This window comes from Canis aureus, chromosome 18 (assembly GCF_053574225.1).
Source record: "Canis aureus isolate CA01 chromosome 18, VMU_Caureus_v.1.0, whole genome shotgun sequence".
In the NCBI taxonomy this organism is placed as follows: Eukaryota; Metazoa; Chordata; class Mammalia; order Carnivora; family Canidae; genus Canis; species Canis aureus.
In genome coordinates this window covers 21,306,465-21,325,738 of record NC_135628.1, presented here as the reverse complement: position 1 = coordinate 21,325,738, position 19,274 = coordinate 21,306,465, and positions in this window count along the sequence as shown.

Genomic DNA, 19,274 nt, shown 5'->3' with positions numbered 1-19,274 from the left:
GATGTCAGCTAAGCAATGTGCACCCTAGAAAGACTCCTGTATTGAGAAAATCGATCTTGTAATGGTGCCACGGAGCACATTCGCTGAACTGCCAAGTGTTCTAGGCTTAATCATTTATTTCATCTAGCAGAGAGAAGAAAACATAAAAGAAATGAAATGAATTTGACCTCTGTCTTTTGAGTGACTTTAGTGCTACACTGAATTCTGGCAAGTGCCTCTTATGAATTTTAAAAAATTACATTAGGAATAACATTTTGAAGTGAAATGACTCTTGTAATGCCAACCCTCCAGAAACATGTTATTTCAAATGTCAGACACATAATAGTCATTTGCTACTTTCTGTGTATGTCCAGGGGTTAGCTCTGTCTTGGGTATGTTTCAGGCAAATTATTATAAAGGAACCAGGAATGAAGCAGACCAGAGCCTGCTGCCTCGGCTTTCTCTCTTTTTCTGAGCATAAGGTGACTTCCTTTGTGCTGATGATCACGGGGTTTAGTGAGTCTCATAAACAGTGTTTCGTATTGACAGCTTTGTGCCCCTCTCAATTTTACAGTCTTCCAATAGCGTTCTCGTATCTCTGTCTCCAGAGTGGAGTTTGTCTCTGTGACAGTTAATCCTGGGACAGCCTTCCATCGCCTTGATAGGCTTGTCATTCAAGCCTTGACACCTCTCATTCATTTGAGTCTGGCCTGCTGGATATGCAAATGATCAGAGGACTGAAAACCATAATCCCTCAGCCGTGATGGCCAGTATGTCAATGTCACTATTTTTGGAACGACCATTCTGTTAGTAGTCGGGGAGCATTGGAAGGCTAAGCCGGGGGACACGGAATGCACTTCTGACCTTTCCTTTGGCCCAGGTTGGAACTAGATTTTTTTTTTGAAAAGCAAACCCTCAAACCAAGACAAACCTCCAAAGCTTAAAGATTGTAGACAAATCTCTCTGATAACCTTGCCCATATAAATAAATATCACTGAGAGTGATTATAGTGAAAAGGATCTCTTAAGATTTTCAATGCGATATGTCTGTCTCTTGTGCTGTGGGATATTTTATTGCATTTTTGCCCTCAAGTGGAGCTGACGGGAGCCAAGCTTGTAATTTAAATCAATAAGAACCCTTTACCATGGCCATAAAATACTTGGCTAAACCTTTGAAGTGGCCACAGTTGAATGCACAGTGAACACAGTATAAATGTTCCTTAAGATGTATTGTATGAGACCACTACTAAAACAGCATTCAAAGGAACCGGCCTTAAGCATCTTTTGTGACTGATGGGAGAGGGTCCTGCCTGCTTTTGATCATTTACATGCGCTGTTCGCCTTGCCACTCCAAGTAGCTCCAAGCAAGCCCTCTTAATTGGCACGTCACCCTGGCCGCAGCCTTCTGCTTTCTCTTCAGACCTTTCCACTATCTCTTTGGTGGGGTTTCTGGGATCCCGGCCCCCCTCTAAACCAATATTCCACATCGGATATGCTGTTGTGTTGATTGCCCCTGTTCACAGAACAAAGGCCGGCTGTTCATCCCCATCAGGGAGCAGGGAGTGCAGCGCGGGTGGTTCCACAAAGCTGGCAGGGCAGTGGGCTCTGCAGGAGGCCCAGGCTGCAGCTTACCTGTTCGTTTCTCCTGCCGTTTTTGGAGATTTCCTCAGCAAACTGTCAGACCTGAAGAAATGGTGTTTGCCTCCCTCCGTTCCTCTCTCTGCCTCACACCTGTTCTCGCCTATCCCTTTCTCGGCTCCTTCTTGCTGCCTTTGCCTCTCCTTTGGATGGATGGATGGATGGATGGATGGATGGTGGGTGGGTGGATGCTTCCTCAATCTTTTCCTCTCCGTCTCTGTCTCTGTCCCTCTTTGTCTCTGTCTCTTTCTTTCTCTCCCTCTCAGATTCTAAAATCCTCTCTGATTCTGTAATAACAGTAAATAGTCATCATCTGAGTTTGGAATTTGGCCACGATACTTCTGGGTCACACTTCCTCTCCTGGTTGGTAGGGTTGCAGTTATGCTAAAGGCACAGGCTGAAACCTGGGTTGATCGTCACTTCCTTCCAGAATCATCCACTGATCACCTTTCTTGGTCATTGCCTCACAGGAGTCCCTTATTCTTAGTGAAAAGCCAAAGATAGGGACCAGAGTCACGGCCACTTTCCACTTTGATAAAATACAACATTCCCTGCAGTTCCTCAAGTCTCAGAATGGGACCTCCGTGTATCCCAGTGATTATGAAGATGGACACACACTCCTTGTGGCCTTTCTTCTGGTAGGCACCTTCTGGACCTCTGGGTCCAGAACTGACTCCTGTCGTGGGTCACGTGTCATGTGTTTGCTGTGTATATGCTCTGGCCAACACATTTTGTTGTCTGGCCTCTGCAAATCCAACATGATTAGGCGGCCCACGACATTTCAGCTGATGTTTATTAAATTTTGTTTTTTTGTTTGTTTGTTTTTTTTGCTTTTATGTGACAGCAGAGTAGGCAGAGCCTTGATGCACTACTTTATATTGATGAAGTTGATGTGTATAAATGGCACTTAAAAATGTGTGCAATGGTAAACTATCAGGGTTGAAATCAGATTTTAAAGACCTACCAGTGAGTTCCAGTGTTTGGAACTTGTTTGGGTCCTGATTTGAACAAACTAACTGTGAAAAGATTTTTTGTTGTTGTTGATACAATTGGGGACTTTTGACTATTGACTGGTTATTAGATTATTTAAAAAATACCACAGGGGAGGGCAGCCTGGGTGGCTCAGTGGTTTAGTGCTGTCTTCGGCCCAGGGCATGATCCCGGGGTCTCGGGATCGAGTCCCACGTTGGGCTCCCTGCATGGAGCCTGCTTCTCCCTCTGCCTGTGTCTCTGCCTCTCTCTCTCTCTGTGTCTCTATGAATAAATAAACAAAATATTTAAAAAATATTCTGTACTACAAAGGTAGAAGTGAGCATGCTACTTCAGGATTGCATTTATACCTCTTATTCAATGGAATTTTATCTCTTAGGCCTTTAACTGTTTTCCTGTTAGTCTTTTACTTCACATGTAGAAATCATGCTTCTGTTATGGGGCCGTTTGAATGATACCTGTATCTGCCAGCTTGCGGCCTGAGCTTTAACATTTGACGTGGGAATATTTGCCCACCTGCTCTCCTGATTTAGACTGTAAGCAGCTTGGAAGCAGGCCTGTTTCAGGGGCACCTCGGTGGCTCAGCTGGTTAAACCACCAACTCTTGGTCATAAGGTCCAGCCCTCCCTCGGGTTCCACACTCAGCAGGGAGTCTGCTTGAGGTTTTCTCTCTCCCTCTTCCTCTGCCCCTTCCCTAACACTTGCATATGTGTGCTCACTCTCCCTCTCTCAAAGAAAAGAACAAGAAAAAGAAAGCAGTCCTGTTTCTTACCTTTTGGGCTTTCCTACCTCAAATCTCACAGCATAAGGCCCAGAACAAGCTGGACTGTGCTGTGGAAACCCATAAACTGCAAAATCTAAGCAACCGAATGCGATAAAAGTCCATTTCCTGTTGATGTAAAATCAGAGGTGTGTCGGGCATCCCTGTTTCGTCTTGTAGCTGTGCTCTCAGGAGCAGGTGGCCTTCGGTGAGACTCCAGCAGGGCAAGAGAGACAGAGATGGAGGCCCCTGGCCGGTTTTGGACTGCCTCGTCCTTGGAACAACCCACAGAAGTTTCCCCCCAGTCCACAGGCTGGAACTAGTAATGTGACTCCACAACAGCAAGGGAGGCTGGGATACGGGAGGGGACATGTGGCTGTTTGGTGAGCATGAATTGCCTCTGTCAGACAGAGCTGCATGATGTTTGTTAAAGCTGCTCTTCATTGCACAGCATTGCCTCCTGAATGTCAACATGAGAGAAGGTTGCATTGTGTTATTTGTATAGAATAAGAAAATGACAACCAGATTGTTTCCTGCCTTTTTTTTCCTCTTTCTTTCTTTATTTCCACTTTTTTTTGTTTTTGTTTTTGTTTTGCTATGCACTGCAGTCTTTTCTACCCAGCTAGAACCCTCTCTCCAGTTAATGGCAAAACCCCAGTGGCCTAACTGATCACTGTGGGTCAAGTATTTGGCTCCGTGGCTATGACAGTTGGAATTGGAGGCATAGGGAATCATCTCATGTCTGTGCCTAAAGATGTTGTAGCTCTACCCTATCTAGGGTCCACCTCTGGCTGCTACAAGTTGAGGGTGCACCTAGAATGGAGTGGGACACTCCTTGGGGCCTGCACAGTTAACATAGTAAGAACAAAAAAAATATCAATGGTATATCAGGCCATTGCAATTATACATTATAGCAAGAAGTTCTATCTAAGGAATGGACACCACTAACTAAACAGAGAAAATGTAGACTCTTAAGCCAGGTGCACATTGCTCTGTGTGTGCTATGCTACTGTCTTCACTCAAAGGTAGTGACTGACAGGTGCCTATAGATACTTGCTTATAGGTAACTGGTGTTACAGTTACAGACCTCGCTACCTGCCCTGTTTTGCCTCCCTTCAACCCTCTTCCTCCAACTCTGTTCCACGCTCGACTCTGTTCCAGGCTCACAACTGTGAAAATGCCCTTTCTTATCCATAGTGTAGAATGTGCCCATTAAAACTGTTATGGGGCAGCCCAGGTGGCTCAGCGGTTTAGCGCCGCCTTCAACCCAGGGTGTGATCCTGGAGACCCTGGATCAAGTCCCACGTTGGGCTCCCTGCATGGAGCCTGTTTCTCCCTCTGCCTGTGTCTCTGTGTCTCTGTCTCTGTCTCTCTCTCTCGAATAAATAAATAAAAAAAATTAAAAAAAATAAAACTGTTATGAATGAGAAAAATAATCTCCAATTACCAAACCAGCCATTGTTTTTTTTTTTTTTTCCAGCCATTGTTTTGGATGTAAATTTCATTCACTTATTTTTTTCCCAACAGGTATATACTGAGCACATGTAAGCCCTGTATTCCAAGAGTGATGCCCAAGAGCGAGAAGTTGTGACCTAGTTGAGTAGCTGTCTGCTTGGATCCTATGGATGCAAGGAACAGAGATCTCTCAGGGTAGTTCAAGCAAGGAAGAATTCAATGGTCAAGATTCACCCGGGGTGACAATGGAAAAGGGATCTGGGCCAATCGGGGCCCAGAATGAGGCAGACTATGACCTGGGGCAGGAGAAAGGAGCCATGAAGAGCCAAGGCAACCCAGGTCAAGGAATTCCTATCTCTCTACAGGGTCACAGGATCTGCCTTTGCATCTCTGCTTCTCTCTGGGGCTTTGCTCCATTCTCTCTCTTTGCTGACTGGCTTCTGCTGCCTCATGGCATTTGTCCTCATTTATGTCAAATTGCTGTAGCTTTGGCTTGACATGGCCTTGCCTGGATCTCATGGCACCCTTTCAACTTCTGGTCACTCTCGTGGACTTCCTTACCTCAAATACCTGACAAATACCTTCTGATTGATCCAGTTCTCTCTCTCTCCACTATGTTTTAGGTTTTATACCAGGGGGGCATTAGGAAGCTTCTAGGTTGGCACCCATTGAGTTTGGTGTACATGCCTGGTCTAGTCAGCCATGATGGATTGGGGACTGGGGGCATGTTGTGTTGCGTTGTACAGTACATGGACACCTGGGTGACCAGAGCTGGGGGTGGGGCAGGTTCCCCAGAAGAGGCCATGTGTTATTGCGGCCTTACTGGGGCTAAGAGGTGAAGGGGCTCAACCAGGTAAACACCTTAAGGATGCTGGTCTGAGAGTGTTGTAGAAACAATGCGCAGCTGTTCAAAGGCATTAAGAGGAGGATGATCTGACTATTTGTCTCTTTACATGGCCCCTGTGACTGTGTCCTGGAGAGTGAGCTCGAGGGCCACAGATGGAAGGGAAGTGAGAGACACTAAGGTGACTTTGGAGACAGAAGAACTGGATGGGTTACTCTGTTTGGCAATGAATGGTGGTCATTTCTTGCCCCACTCCCCCTGGATATCTGGGCCTTATCACACTGGTCTCCTTTTAGTTCCTCAGACTTCCTTAGCTCATTACCCCCTCTGGGACTTTGCACCCACTGTGCCCTTTGCTGGAACATTCCAACTACACCTACTTATCTTTCAGTCTCAGCCCCAATGTTACTTCCTCAGAAAGCCTTCTCAGATACCCTTCTGCACATAAAATAGGTAAGACCCCTAATTCACAATTAGTTATTTAATGTCTGTTCCTTCCATTAGAATGAATGTCGTTTGAGTTCAAGGATTATGTTAACCACATTAAAAGAAGAGTCTCCTGTACCAATATGCTGCCTGTAAAACAGTGGGACCTTAACAGTTATTATTATTATTTTTTAAAGATTTTATTTATTTGTTCATGAGACACACACACACACACACACACACACACACACACAGAAGCAGAGACACAGGCAGAGGGAGAAGCAGGCTCCATGCAAGGAGCCTGATGTGGGACTCGATCCCAGGACTCCAGGATCACGCCCTGGGCCAAAGGCAGGCACTCAACCACTGAGCCACCTAGGTGTCCCAACAGTTATTTTTTGAATGAAGTATACTGGCTTTTCTTATGATGTCTTGTTCAATCCTCATTGCAGCTTTATAACCCCATTTTTATGGATGCACAAACCCAGGCTTAGAGAACTCAAGGCGAGAAAGTGGCAGACCCAGGATTTGTTTAACACCAAAGTCCTCACTCTTCATATCACAGGAATAAGGTGAGATTTTTTTTTTTTTATTCCAACAACCTAATTCAGATTAGGCCAGAACACTATGAATTCATTTTGTTCTTCTGCTCCATCCTACTGAGATCAATGTAATTCACTTAGTATTTATGGAGTGCCATGAACTCAATTCACTATGTTAAATGGGAGGGCGAGAAGGGACAAGCTGGGTTTCAAAGAAATGTTTGTAGTAGGCTGGACGTAGAAGGCCTCAGGAGGAGGAGAAGCTCGATGCTTCCCAGAGGAGCAGCCTGGCCAAAGGCCCAGAGCATTGAGTCATTAGGAAAGGCTTTTGGGGTTGGCAAGGGCCGGCTGTCCCCAGTGCCTGCTGAGATAGGTCAAACATTGAGGCTGGCTGCTTCATGGGAAGCGCTTGGCTTTGGAGTCCCCCTCTGCTACTTTCTAGCTGAGTAACATTGGGCAAGGTACTTACACTCTCCAAATTTGCAGGGTCACTGTGAAGATTTTATGAGAAAATGCATGTAAAACACTAGGCTCATTGCCTGACATATGGTATTGACTGGTATCTGTGAACTTCTGTTATCACTGAGCCACTGGGCAAGCATCCTGTCTGGTCCTACAGATAGAGCGGCCTGAGGGGGGGCACAGAGAAGCATTTCACAGGGGGGATCCAGAAAGTTAGTGATCAAGAATATCAGAAACAGTGACAAGAAGACACCCCCATCATTTTCCTTTCTTTTTTATTGTTGAGATGACATTTATGTAACATGAGTTAGCTATTTAAAAATGTACAGCTCAGCAGCATTTAATACATTCACAGTGTTGTGCTATTATATTGTATCAAGTTCCAAAGAATTTTCACCACCCTAAGAAAAACCCCATACCTGGGTTTAGAGGTTCATCCATGTTGTGGCGTGTGTCAGAATTTCCTTCCTTTTTAATGGCTGAGTGATATTCCTTTGTATGTACATATTATGTTTTGTTTATCCATTTATTTGGTGGATGGCTATTACCTCTTGCTATTGTGAATAATGTTGCTGTGAACATTCACGAACAAATCTTTTGGGGCTTATATACCTAGGAGTAGAATTGCTGAGTCATAAAGTAATTTTATGTTTAATTTTTTGAGAAACCACCAAACTGTTTTCCACAGCAGCCACACAGTTTTACATTCCCACCAGCAATGCACAAAAGTTCAGATTTCTCTACAGCCACCATTTACTTTCTGGTTTTTTGGATTCTAGCCATCCCAGCAGATGAGAAGTGGTTTTCATTTGCATTTCCTCCCACCTTTATTTTCTAAATGTGGAGGAGTTGGGTCTCCCAGGCTTCTTTGACTTCTCAGACCATCCCTAATGACTGACATGTTAAAAAGGAGTCCACGGGGAAAGAGGTCTACTAATAAACTTTGAGTTGAATTTTAAATTAGGACAAACTGTGGAAGGCCATTTGGTAACACCCCTCGTTGAAATTACAAATGCAACACACTTTGACCCAGAGTTCCAAGTCCAGGAATCTGTTATATGGATATATTCCCATGTGAACAAAATGATGTATCTATAAGGTTATTCACTGCAATGTTATTTATAACAGCAACAGATGGAAAACAAACTAAATGTTCCTCACTAGAAGACTGGTTAAACAAATTTTGGGACAGGCATACAATGGGATACTGTACAGTTGTAAAAGAAAAAAAAAGAGAGGCACCTCTTTGTGTGCTGATACAGAAGGAATTCCAAGACATATTGTCAGATGAAAAACAAAGCAAGATTTAGAACAGTGTATCAATAGGTTGCCCATCATATAAAAATGGGAGAAAAAAAGATATGTATGTGTGTATTTATATGTGTGTGTGTATTTTCTTGCATATTCATGAAATACCTCTGGTAGAGGAGATTGGTGATGGGGACAAGAATAGGAAGGACAGTTTTTACGCTCTAACTTCTTGTGCCTTTGGAATTGCAAACTGTCCAAACATATTTTTCATTCATAAAATAACGAAATTAAAATGAAGACACGGGATCCCTAGGTGGCGCAGCGGTTTGGCGCCTGCCTTCGGCCTAGGGCGCGATCCTGGAGACCCGGGATCGAATCCCACATCGGGCTCCCAGTGCATGGAGCCTGCTTCTCCCTCTGCCTGTGTCTCTGCCTCTCTCTCTCTCTCTCTCTGTGACTATCATAAATAAATAAAAAAAAAATTAAAAAAAATAAATAAAATGAAGACAGTTCATAAACACCTAAAGATCTCACTGATTTGGGCTCTGATATTTCAATTTTATGGTCAGTTTGATAGGACACGAACTCTAATGTAAGGGTTTTTTTTTGTTGTTGTTGTTGTTTTGTTTTTTTTTTTAAATGCAAACCAATGCCAGGGATAGGATTGTAGGAGAAGTAATTCAAACTCTCCTCCTTCACCCTCCCACTGCAGTCCTGGCTGCAGCCTCAGCTTGCTGACTTGACCACAATTTGAGCTTGAGTCAGCCTGCTGGAGGCCAACCCAAGTAACCTCCTGCAGCATGCCATCCCTCAGGCCAGCTCTCAGGAGAGCCTCCAGGGGGCTCAGACCACAACTGACCAAAGGAGCGGAGGAGCAGCTGTGGGTGGCCCTTGGCAGTGGATGGAGATTGTGTCCTAAGAACATCTTTGAACCTGAGACCTGGAGCTTGGTGCCACTCCCCTACTGTGCAGCCAGGAGGGTTCTGAGGAGACCAGAATGCCCTGGACACATCTTACCTCTTGCCATTTTCTTGCTAGGTGACCTTGGGCAGATCACCACAAGTTTCTGAACCTCTGTCTTTTCTCTAAATGGGGCTAATCAATGTAAGATTGTTGTGTGTAAAGGATGAAAACTGTTAAGAGGGCTTTTAAAATATAAGCTCTGTGAAGTGCGTGTAAGAACGTGAAGGGTTATCTTCAAAGTCACTGAAGAGTCCACACTGGCTAAATGTCTCCTGTGTGCTGAGGTGTTTGAGAGCTGAGTAGACAACAGATGAGAGTAACACATTTTCCACCCTTCAAGGGTTTTGAGGGCTTATCGGCTAGTGAGGGAGGCGGATGTGAGACGATTTATTACAGCCATGTGTTCAGCGTAGAACAGAATAGAATCTACTGTGTAAGGGGGCAGAGATGAGGGCATCCATCCTGCTGGGGACTTCAGCAAAGGTTCCAGGCACCAGACTATATTAGGGTTGAATCTGGAAAGGGAAGTGGGAGGTTGCCAGCCACACACAGAACATTCCAGGTGGAGGCAACAGTCTGTGAAAAGACAAAAGAGGAGAAAGAAGAGTGTCGTTGGGCACTTCCATACAACTGTCTGCTGCAAATAGAGGTGTGAGGGAGGAGGGGAGCAGAGGGGGGATGAGCAGGACTCATATTGGAGGCCCTTTTTATCATTGGTCACAGCCAGATGGCGCAGTAAGAAATAAAAGGAAAATAGGTCAATATTTTGACCTGTCCTCAATATTTTGAGCAGCAAGGAGTCATTTTATAGATCTCCTGAGTGAGCTGTAAGATACAGAGGACACTGAGCCACCCGGTTTTTCACTCCAGGCACCAGAGGAGTCCATCCCCCAGTCATGAAGTCAGCCTGGGCATTGTGTCTTCCTGGCTGAGATGTCTGTCCTTCCTCCTGACATAGGGAAACCCAGAGACAAGCTGTCCTCACCATCAGTCCCTTGTCCCACAGCATCTATGAGCACAGGAAGTTGCTGTGTCCCTGGATGAAGTCACTGATCTAGAACACAGGGGGGCTCTCTCATTGGCGAGAGCTTCCCTGGAGAAGTCTTCTGCTCTGGGTAAATCCCAAGGTCAAATGTGAGATACAGCTTCATGCTGTGCCATTGGCCTTTCCAAACCCCAGACTCAACCATGACCCTCCCCCAATTTAAAAACTGCCTTGGGTTCTCTCTGACAGCAGAATCCACCTAAACTGCTTGGCCTGATGCCTGGGGATTATTCACAATGGTCCCTCACCTTCCCTGTAGCCTAAGCCACCCCACTCTCCCCAGCACCCCCATGCTCTCTCCTCTTGGCTGTGTGAGGAAAGCATACTCATTACGGAGGGGCTGGCTAAAACCCACTCTCTGTAATGCCTACTCCAACAGCGGAGACTAGGGGGAATCACCTCTTCTTCTGGATTCTTAGCAGTTGGCCCTGTCCTCTCTAAGAGCTCTTTCCAGATTGTTCTTTTTTGTGCCCATATCTTAGCAAGTCTGTGGTTCCTTGAGGACGGGGTCACATGTGATTCACCTCTGTAGTCTTAGGGTCCAGCTGTAGATCTGGCTCATAGTAGGTGCTCAGTAAATGCTTGAAGAATGGATGCCTGGGGGCAATGGGGAAGGGGGTGTGCTCTCTGGCAAAGATGTAAGGAATGTTTTCTGAGAAGAGTGAGAGGTCAAGAATGGCAAATGGGACCCTCTTTTTCTTTTTCTCCTGCTTTTTGAAAAATTCTCCCCCTCTTGCACTGCTGCTCTCATATCCATTTTTTATGCATCCTTAATTCTCTAGAAATACCTGCTATCCTGGGCTTCGTGGATTTGGGACATGGATACCCGCATAATCTCTCCACACCAGAAGAGCTATTGTGGTTGATAAATCAGCGATTTCTAATGCAGATTTCTACTTTACCATTCTTCATTGAATATATTAGGAAATATTAGTCACAGTGAAAATGAGAAGTAGGAGAAGCATAATTCAGTGTTCTGACACAAGGTTGTTTTCTATGGTCCATAGGCTAATTTTTTTTCTATTAGAATTAGAAACTGATGATACTTTCACTTTTTCCCTTAAGAAAATATTTATGGATCTAACCATCTTACCTTGAGGGTAATTCTCCAATGATTCCACCTAAATATTTCTCCTTTAATTTCATCCCAAGGCCAGCTTTAATGCTTGAAATGATTAGTTCACCCTGCAACTAATTTAGAATTTGAGTTAACACAGACACAATTTTCATGTATATTCTCATAAGATTTGAAATAACCCTTTATCTCCAAAGTTTCAGAGTTTACATACAAATGTGCAGAATTTCATCCAAGGTCATCACCAGTTTATAAACCAAGGGGTCAACAAAACAAGGCATCCTGAATCATCAGGCCTTACCTACTATTTATTTTTATTTTTTAATTTTATTTTTTTAAATTTTATTTATTTATTCATGAGAGACAGAGACAGACACACACACACACACACACACACACAGAGGCAGAGACACAGGCAGAGGGAGAAGCAGGCTCCATGCAAGGAACCTGATGTGGGACTCAATTCTGGGACTCCAAGATCACGCTCTGGGCTGAAGGCAGGTGCTAAACAGCTGAGCCACCCAGGGATCCCCTTACCTACTATTTTGAAAGACTTCAATGCTTATGATGCATGAATAGGTATTGTGGGCTTATTACAAATTTCAAATTTTAGTCAGTTGGTATCATTTACTTATTAAGAGCCATTTATAGAAAATTCAATTCACTAAAGTATCTATATAGGGTAATGTGGGCAAAGACAGTGTAAACTAGTGAGAACTATGTACCTTTTGGGTATTATATTAATGTCTGCATGTCATTGCACAGGCCAGACTGCATTTTTAAAAGGTGGGGGCACACTACATATATTTGTGTAGCATTTCTATTACAAATAAATCTTTCTTATTTTCCATTTTAAGATAAATAAAACAGAGAAGGTATTTTTACTTTTTGTTTGTTTCTTTTTTTTAAGATTTTATTTATTTACTTTATAGAGAGAGAGCAAGAGAGAGAACGTGAAAATATATGAGTGGGGGTTAGGGGAGAGGGAGAGAGAGAATCTCAAACAGACTCTGCACTGAGTCAGGAGCCTGACATGGGGCTCCATCTCACGACCCTGAGATCATGACCTGAGCTGAAATCAAGAGTCAGATGCTTAACTGACTGAGCCATCCAGGTGCCCCTCATATCTCTCTGTATCCTCAAGACAAACTAACTCTTGTTCTCCAGCTACTTGCATTTTCAAGTCAGGTAATATTCTTGCCATCCAAAGTGAGGGAGCCCTTCCACTGGAGATAAGAAGTGACTCAGGCATAAAACCCAGCACTATCCCTTCCCACAATGCACTTCCTGATGGTCTTCCTTCCACCAAAACTGGTTTGACATCTCTGGATTTTTAGCCCTGGCTTCAGGCTGCTGTCCTATGTGGCTGGCTTCAGAGGACCCTCTGAAAACCCAGAGAAGCTTCATCTGCCAGGACATTAATTTCTTGTCTTAAAATTATTCTTATGGGACAGTGTTTAAAGATTCACTCTCTTAACCCTAGAATTTTCTTCTTGGAGTAATAGATTGATTACACAGAAGGCTACATTCTCCCCACAGCAGCCACAGAGATCATATCTGGTAACCCACCTCTTCATTGCTTTCCATTATCATACTCCTCACCATAGCCTACAAGGTCCTTCAGGACCCTGTGCTGCTCCCTCCACATCCCTCCTTAGCTGACGCCTTTGCCTCTGCCCTTCACCCACCCTTCTTCAGGTCTTCTCTTTTCTTGTCCCTGTCAGCACCATCTTCATTCTCTTCCTGGATCTTTATGTTTGGTAATCATTTATTTATTTATCTATTATCTATTATTTATCTATTTACTGTGAGTTCCATGGGAGCAAACACTACAGGTCTACTGTCTCACTGCCATCCATCCAGGCCTGGCAGATGCCAGGGTCAAAGCTGGTATTATTGAGAGACTGCCAGTTGTCCATCAGAGTCTGTTCTCCTTCCAATAGTCATAGGATTTAAGGCACATATTGCCTGGTGCCCAGCTAGACCATGCTAGCAGCGTCCCATATGGCTGGGTGTCTAGGTGCCCAAGTCATCAGCTGAGGAGTGAGAGAGGAGGTGATGTGTATAACTCCTGCCTCATTTGCTCAGAAACCAAGCCCTAGTCCCTGGACTATTCACCTTCCTGGAGGTAGGAGCAGGGGGTGCCCATGTTCAGCTTGAGCAGCTGGATGAAAAGTGAAACATGCACCTAAATGACTATACACAGTGGAGCTCCCCCAACCTGGACCATTTGCCTTGTAAAGTTACATGAGTGTGAAATAAACTTGTGCTTTTAAAAGCCACTGTATTGGGGCGCCTGGCCGGCTCGGTCATTAGAGCATGTGACTCTTGATCTCAGGGTTGGTGACTTAGAACTCCATGTTGGGTGTAGAGATTATTTAAATAAATACATAAATCCTTTTTAAAAATGCCACTGTATTTGGTGGTTTCCTTGTTATTCAGCTTAGTTTTCAATCTGACTTAACATACTGTTGAATAAATAGTTGTTGAATCATCAGGGGCTCTCCCTTTTACCCTATGCTATCGTACGGTATACCACACGGGCAAGACCTCACTAGGGGCAGTCAGCACCAGGAATCATTCACTAGGTACCTGCCAGGCACTGGAAAAAAATACACACCGTGAACTGTCCTATGCTGGTTGTGTATTCATCTTTCCCTGGCCAGAATTTCCCTTGTGGCTTGCAGTATCTCACCACATTGTTGACAGATTTCGCTCTGCCTTTCAGAAGAAGCCAGACTTGAAAGAATGTCACAAACCATGCAGCATGCGTGACGATTCTAGGTCGCTCTGTTATACAAGTTCTTGTGTGAGACAGAAATGCCATCTCACAGCTTGTGGCAACCTGTGACCCACATCACAGGGAAGAGTTCTGCCCATTTAATGGTGCTATAGTGACTTCTGCAGTTAATGTCTGTGACATTTCATACCTGAACCTTTAATGTTAGACAAGTTTTTCCTGAAACTCTTGTTCCACGTTGGTGGGTGGTTTTGTTTGCTTATTGAACTTTTGGGGAGTATGTCAGCTGGGAGTCATGATTTCCCAAAGGAATGGTCAGTTATGGCTTTAATTATGGAAAAAAGTTTTCCCTTTCTCAATGAACTTTTCTACTGAGGTCGAGTATATTATTAAGCTCTGCTATTTTCGAAGAAAGACATTTAGTAGCCATTCAGTTAATCTCTTACCTCTTCCCAGAGGGAGCATTTAAGAAATTATCAGGATTTAGGCTTGTTTTAGGGCCACTCCTGCCACAAACAGACTCTGAGATGGGGATTTGTGTGCTGGAAGTTGATTGGAGAATGTTCTGGAAATAATACTTTTCAGAAGGAGGAATTGAACTGCAGTGAAGCTAGGCTTTAGAGCTAGAACAGCCCCTCAGAGTGGTCCCATATTAAGATAAGGGGACCGGGCTTTTATATTGCTCCTTCCTCCCATTCCACCTGTCATGAGTTGTGGCTAGAAGGGAAAGTAACCTCTGGTGAGGCAGCTCCCCTGGCCAAGGGCAAGGCCTAGAGAGAGCCTAAGATGTGAGTTAGAAGTAGCTCAAATTCCTTGCAACTAGGTGAATGAGTGTCATGGTTCTCAAGAGGGGTCTAGGTGTACTGTCTGGCACTCACTACAGGGTTTCAGCATCAAATTAGCACCTGAACAACGCTAGCCTCAGGAAGGCGTGGCCTTGCCCATCTTGTTCCCTGCTGTATCTTCTGCACAATGCCCAGCACATAGCAGAAGCCCAGTAGGTATTTGCTGAATAAATAAATGACAGAAAGAACATGCAGGATTATGCAAGGGATATAAAAATTATGGTACCTTTAATAACCTTTGTCAAAATTGAGAAACCTTACTTGACTTTAAACTACCAAGTGGAAACTGATATCTTTATAGATGTATCGAAACTATGTGTGTATCATAAGCTCTACCATTTCCCATGTTTGGACAGATTGTGGGAAAATGTTTTGAGTCCACTTGAGTAGTCAGGCAAGTGACAGATGAATTTCTTTTAAGGTAGGAATGAGTTAATGTGTTTAGGGAAAACTACTCTAAACTCTAAATAAGAAAATATGGTGTGATGAGGTTTGACAACAGAACAGAATATTTTAAATCAGGGCTTCCCTGAATTTAAGGGATCCAGGAGACATCTTTGCCAAACTCATGGGCTGAGGATTCTGAGTTATGGGTTATGACTAAATTTGTGAGAGAGTATGAATGAGTCACTGAGCCTGGTTCCTGACCAGCCTGTGGGCCGTTGCCATGACAGGGGCCACCTTTGTGCCATGTATTGTCATCATTTCTAGCAGGTACAGCATCTTTGGAGGCTATTTGTGGGTCGCACTTTACAATTCTCAAAACATGTTAATCTTTGCAATCTCATTTGATTCTCAAATATAGGAAGAGAGTAAAAAATACCTTTCTTAGAGTATTACACTGATAACGTAGACACAAAATCATTAACAGAATATTAGCAATTTGAGTCTGACAATACGAGGGATTTATCCCAAGAATGTAAAATCCTTTAAATATTTGAAAACTAATCATCGTAATGTATTAAATTATAGAATATAGGAGGAAATCATGAGATCATTTCAATAAAGAGGAAGAGCCCACCTGACAAGACTCAACTAGAGTAAACTAGAATTAGGAGAGAACTACATCCCCCTGATACAAGACATCCATGAAAAGTCTCCAGATAACATCATAGTTAGTGGTAAAACATTAAATCTCTTGCTCATAAAGAATGGGAATAAGGCAACAGCAACGATATTCACTCTCAGCACTTCATTTCAACTTTGTACTGGAAGCCAGTGCACTAAGGCAGGAAAAAAAAAACTGATTGGAAAGGAAGAAGTAAAGTTATTTTGAAGATGCATTTGTAGATAACCTGACTGCCTGCATATTACTGCCATTGCAGTATGGATGAAGCTGGCACTCAAACCTAGATTTTCTGACTTTCAAGCACTGGAATAAGAAGAGGGACTATTCCATTCAATTAAAAAATGCCACAAAGTTAAGTTTCAATTGTGCTTCTTATAAGAGCTCCAGTGACACTGGAATTTTCCAGAGAAAATTAACTAAAATGAAAATGGAGACAGAGAAAGCTTATTGAGGATGGGCTCGTTGACCAGGTTCTTTGGCCAGAGCACCTTAAAATGTGGAGAGCATGCAAGTAGGGTAAACATGGATCCATTCACCAGATCCTGAAATAAATGGAGGGAAACCCTCAGGTAAAATTCAGGGCAACCCTCATTTGACCAAGATAAGGTAAGGATTGATGAAAAGTGCTCACTCAGATTAGGTAAGGACTGATGAAAAGGAACTTTAATATACTTAATGAAACTCAAGAGGTGGCACAGGATAGAAAAGATTTAGAGAAAAAGTGTCAAGAGACTTGTAACTAGGGTGATCATATCATTCCTCATCATAACTGTGACCCTTATGAGTGAAAGGAGGTGCTATTAATAATTACTTTAGTCCACATACACAAACCAGGACTGTACTGGGTGAATTGGACATTTGGTCCCCAACCTATAATAGGTACAAAGGAAACTGGCATGTTGGGGGGAGGTTGTCAATAGCATGTGAAGTTTTGTGAGATGTGCTCAGACTCGGGCACAATCTCTCAGGCCAGTCAAACCAGAGGTGGATGGTTTAGGGCCTGGAATCCCTATTAGGGAAGATCAAAACTTTGTTCATCTTCGGGTTTTCTTTTTTCTTTTTAAAAGATTTTATTTATTTATTCATGAGAGGCACACACAGAGAGAGAGAGAGAGGCAGAGACACAGGCAGAGAGAGAAGCAGGCACCATGCAGGGAGCCCGATGTGGGACTCGATCCCGGGACCCCAGGATCACACCCTGGGCTGAAGGCAGGCGCTCAACTGCTGAGCCATGCAGGCATCCCCATCTTCAGGGTTTTCTCTGCTACTGCTGCTAGTTATAACAAACAAGAACAATAGCTACTGTGTATTGAGTGCTTGCTATAGGCGAGGCACTCTGAGAAGGGCTCTATGTGAACAATATTATCCAACAACCACAGGACATTATTATCTCCACTTTACAAGTGAAGAAAGAGCCACTCAGAGAAGTTGAGTAACTTCCCCAAGACCACTCAGCTGGGAATCATTGAAGCTGAGATTTGAACCCAGACTTAACCATGATGTTAACCAACTCTTACAACCTCCCTTTCGGGGTGTAGGCCATTTCGAGGACCTAGGTGTGTGGCATAGGATGACCGTATGGTTAGACAAACACTAGAGTGTAAATAGGGGGACCTCAGCAACATTCCAGCCTCTTCTAGTTCCGGTGTTACCCCGATCCCACACTGAGAGGCACAAAAGCTCAGGGTGGGTGTCGGCAGCTGCCCAGCACAGGTATAGCCCAGACTTTTAACCTGGACCAGCACCAGGTTCTTTGTGTTTATTATTTCATTGTGATTCTGTGTGGACTAATGTGTATCACAGACGGGAATCCTGTCCCTCCGGATAGCTGCATATCATTCCTAGAACCACCAGGTCATCACTGGGCCACACAACCCACACTTAATTCTTTTCATCTCTTTCCATCAGTCAATCTGAGGGCCTGCTTAATTATCTTTATAGCTTTTCTCTGAACTCTCTTCAATTTGCCGGTATATCGCTTTTCAGGTAGTGAGATACCAGAAGTGTGCAGAGAAATTATAATCTCCTGTGCATGATGTAATGCTTTGGCCTAGGCAGTTGAAAATCATAGCAGTTGTTTCAACTGCCATTGGTATCATAACCTGCGATCAATTTTGTCGTCTCCAATTAACTTGGCTTTTTTTTCAGTTAAGGTGAGTACATGGCTCAAAGTCAATATAATTTATATCTGGAATATTTCAAGCTCTCTCTCTCTCTCGTGTGTGTGTGTGTGTGTGTGTGTGTGTGTGTGTGTATTAAAAGCAAAAATAATAAAGCAAAAAGAAAAACAGCATTTCTTGCTCATTGCTCATTTACTGATCATCGGCTGTGTCTCGGACCCCAGATGCTATGTTCAAAAGAATTATCGTGGAATGCTTTGAATATTTTAAATATTTGTTCATTAACAATTACTCTTGTCTTCTGTGACACCTCTTTAATGATTACATTTTAACTCTCACGTTTCTAGTTTTAAATTGACAGCTCTTAGTTTCTGGTGACAGTAACCCACTGTGACTCAGTTTATAACCACCTTTGGCTTGCTTATTTTGGAATTAAATATACTTTGGCATGCATAATTATATTGACCAGGGTATCATATTAAAATGCTAACCATGTAACACTCTTTTTCCATAAGTGAAAATGGAAGACTGAGTTAACGGAGTTTAAAAAATTTTTTGAATTCCATTTCACGACTTGAAGTTCCCTCCTTCAGATGTACAACACTTTTTTTTCCCAAGTCTCTTTGTCTTTAGAGTAAGTTTTGTTTTTTTTGCCTTGTAATTTGCCCAGAGATGGCTATACGAGTATCAGTTCCTGAGTGCTGGAATTGTCTTAGGATAGTGGAGGCAGTTTTAAAGCTCTAATATTTAAAGCTTTGCTAGAGCATAATAAAAATACAAAAAATGCAAAGACTCTCAGTGAGGATGGGCTGTAGCTTACAGAGTCACACACAGCCACATCTGGAGAGCCATCTTCTCTTGCCTGGGTAATGATTTGGAAACGGCCTCTCAGAAAGTCAGTGCTGACCGGGGTTCCATCCACAGCACCAGAAGCTGGTTCCCAGAGCCCAGAGATCTCATGATGGTGCGAGATCTAGCTGCTGTTTTCAGCCCCCACCCATCACTTCCTTTGGAGAGCGAGGCCTAAAAAGGCCTTCTCAAATGCTTTTGTTCATGGGGTAAGAATTCATT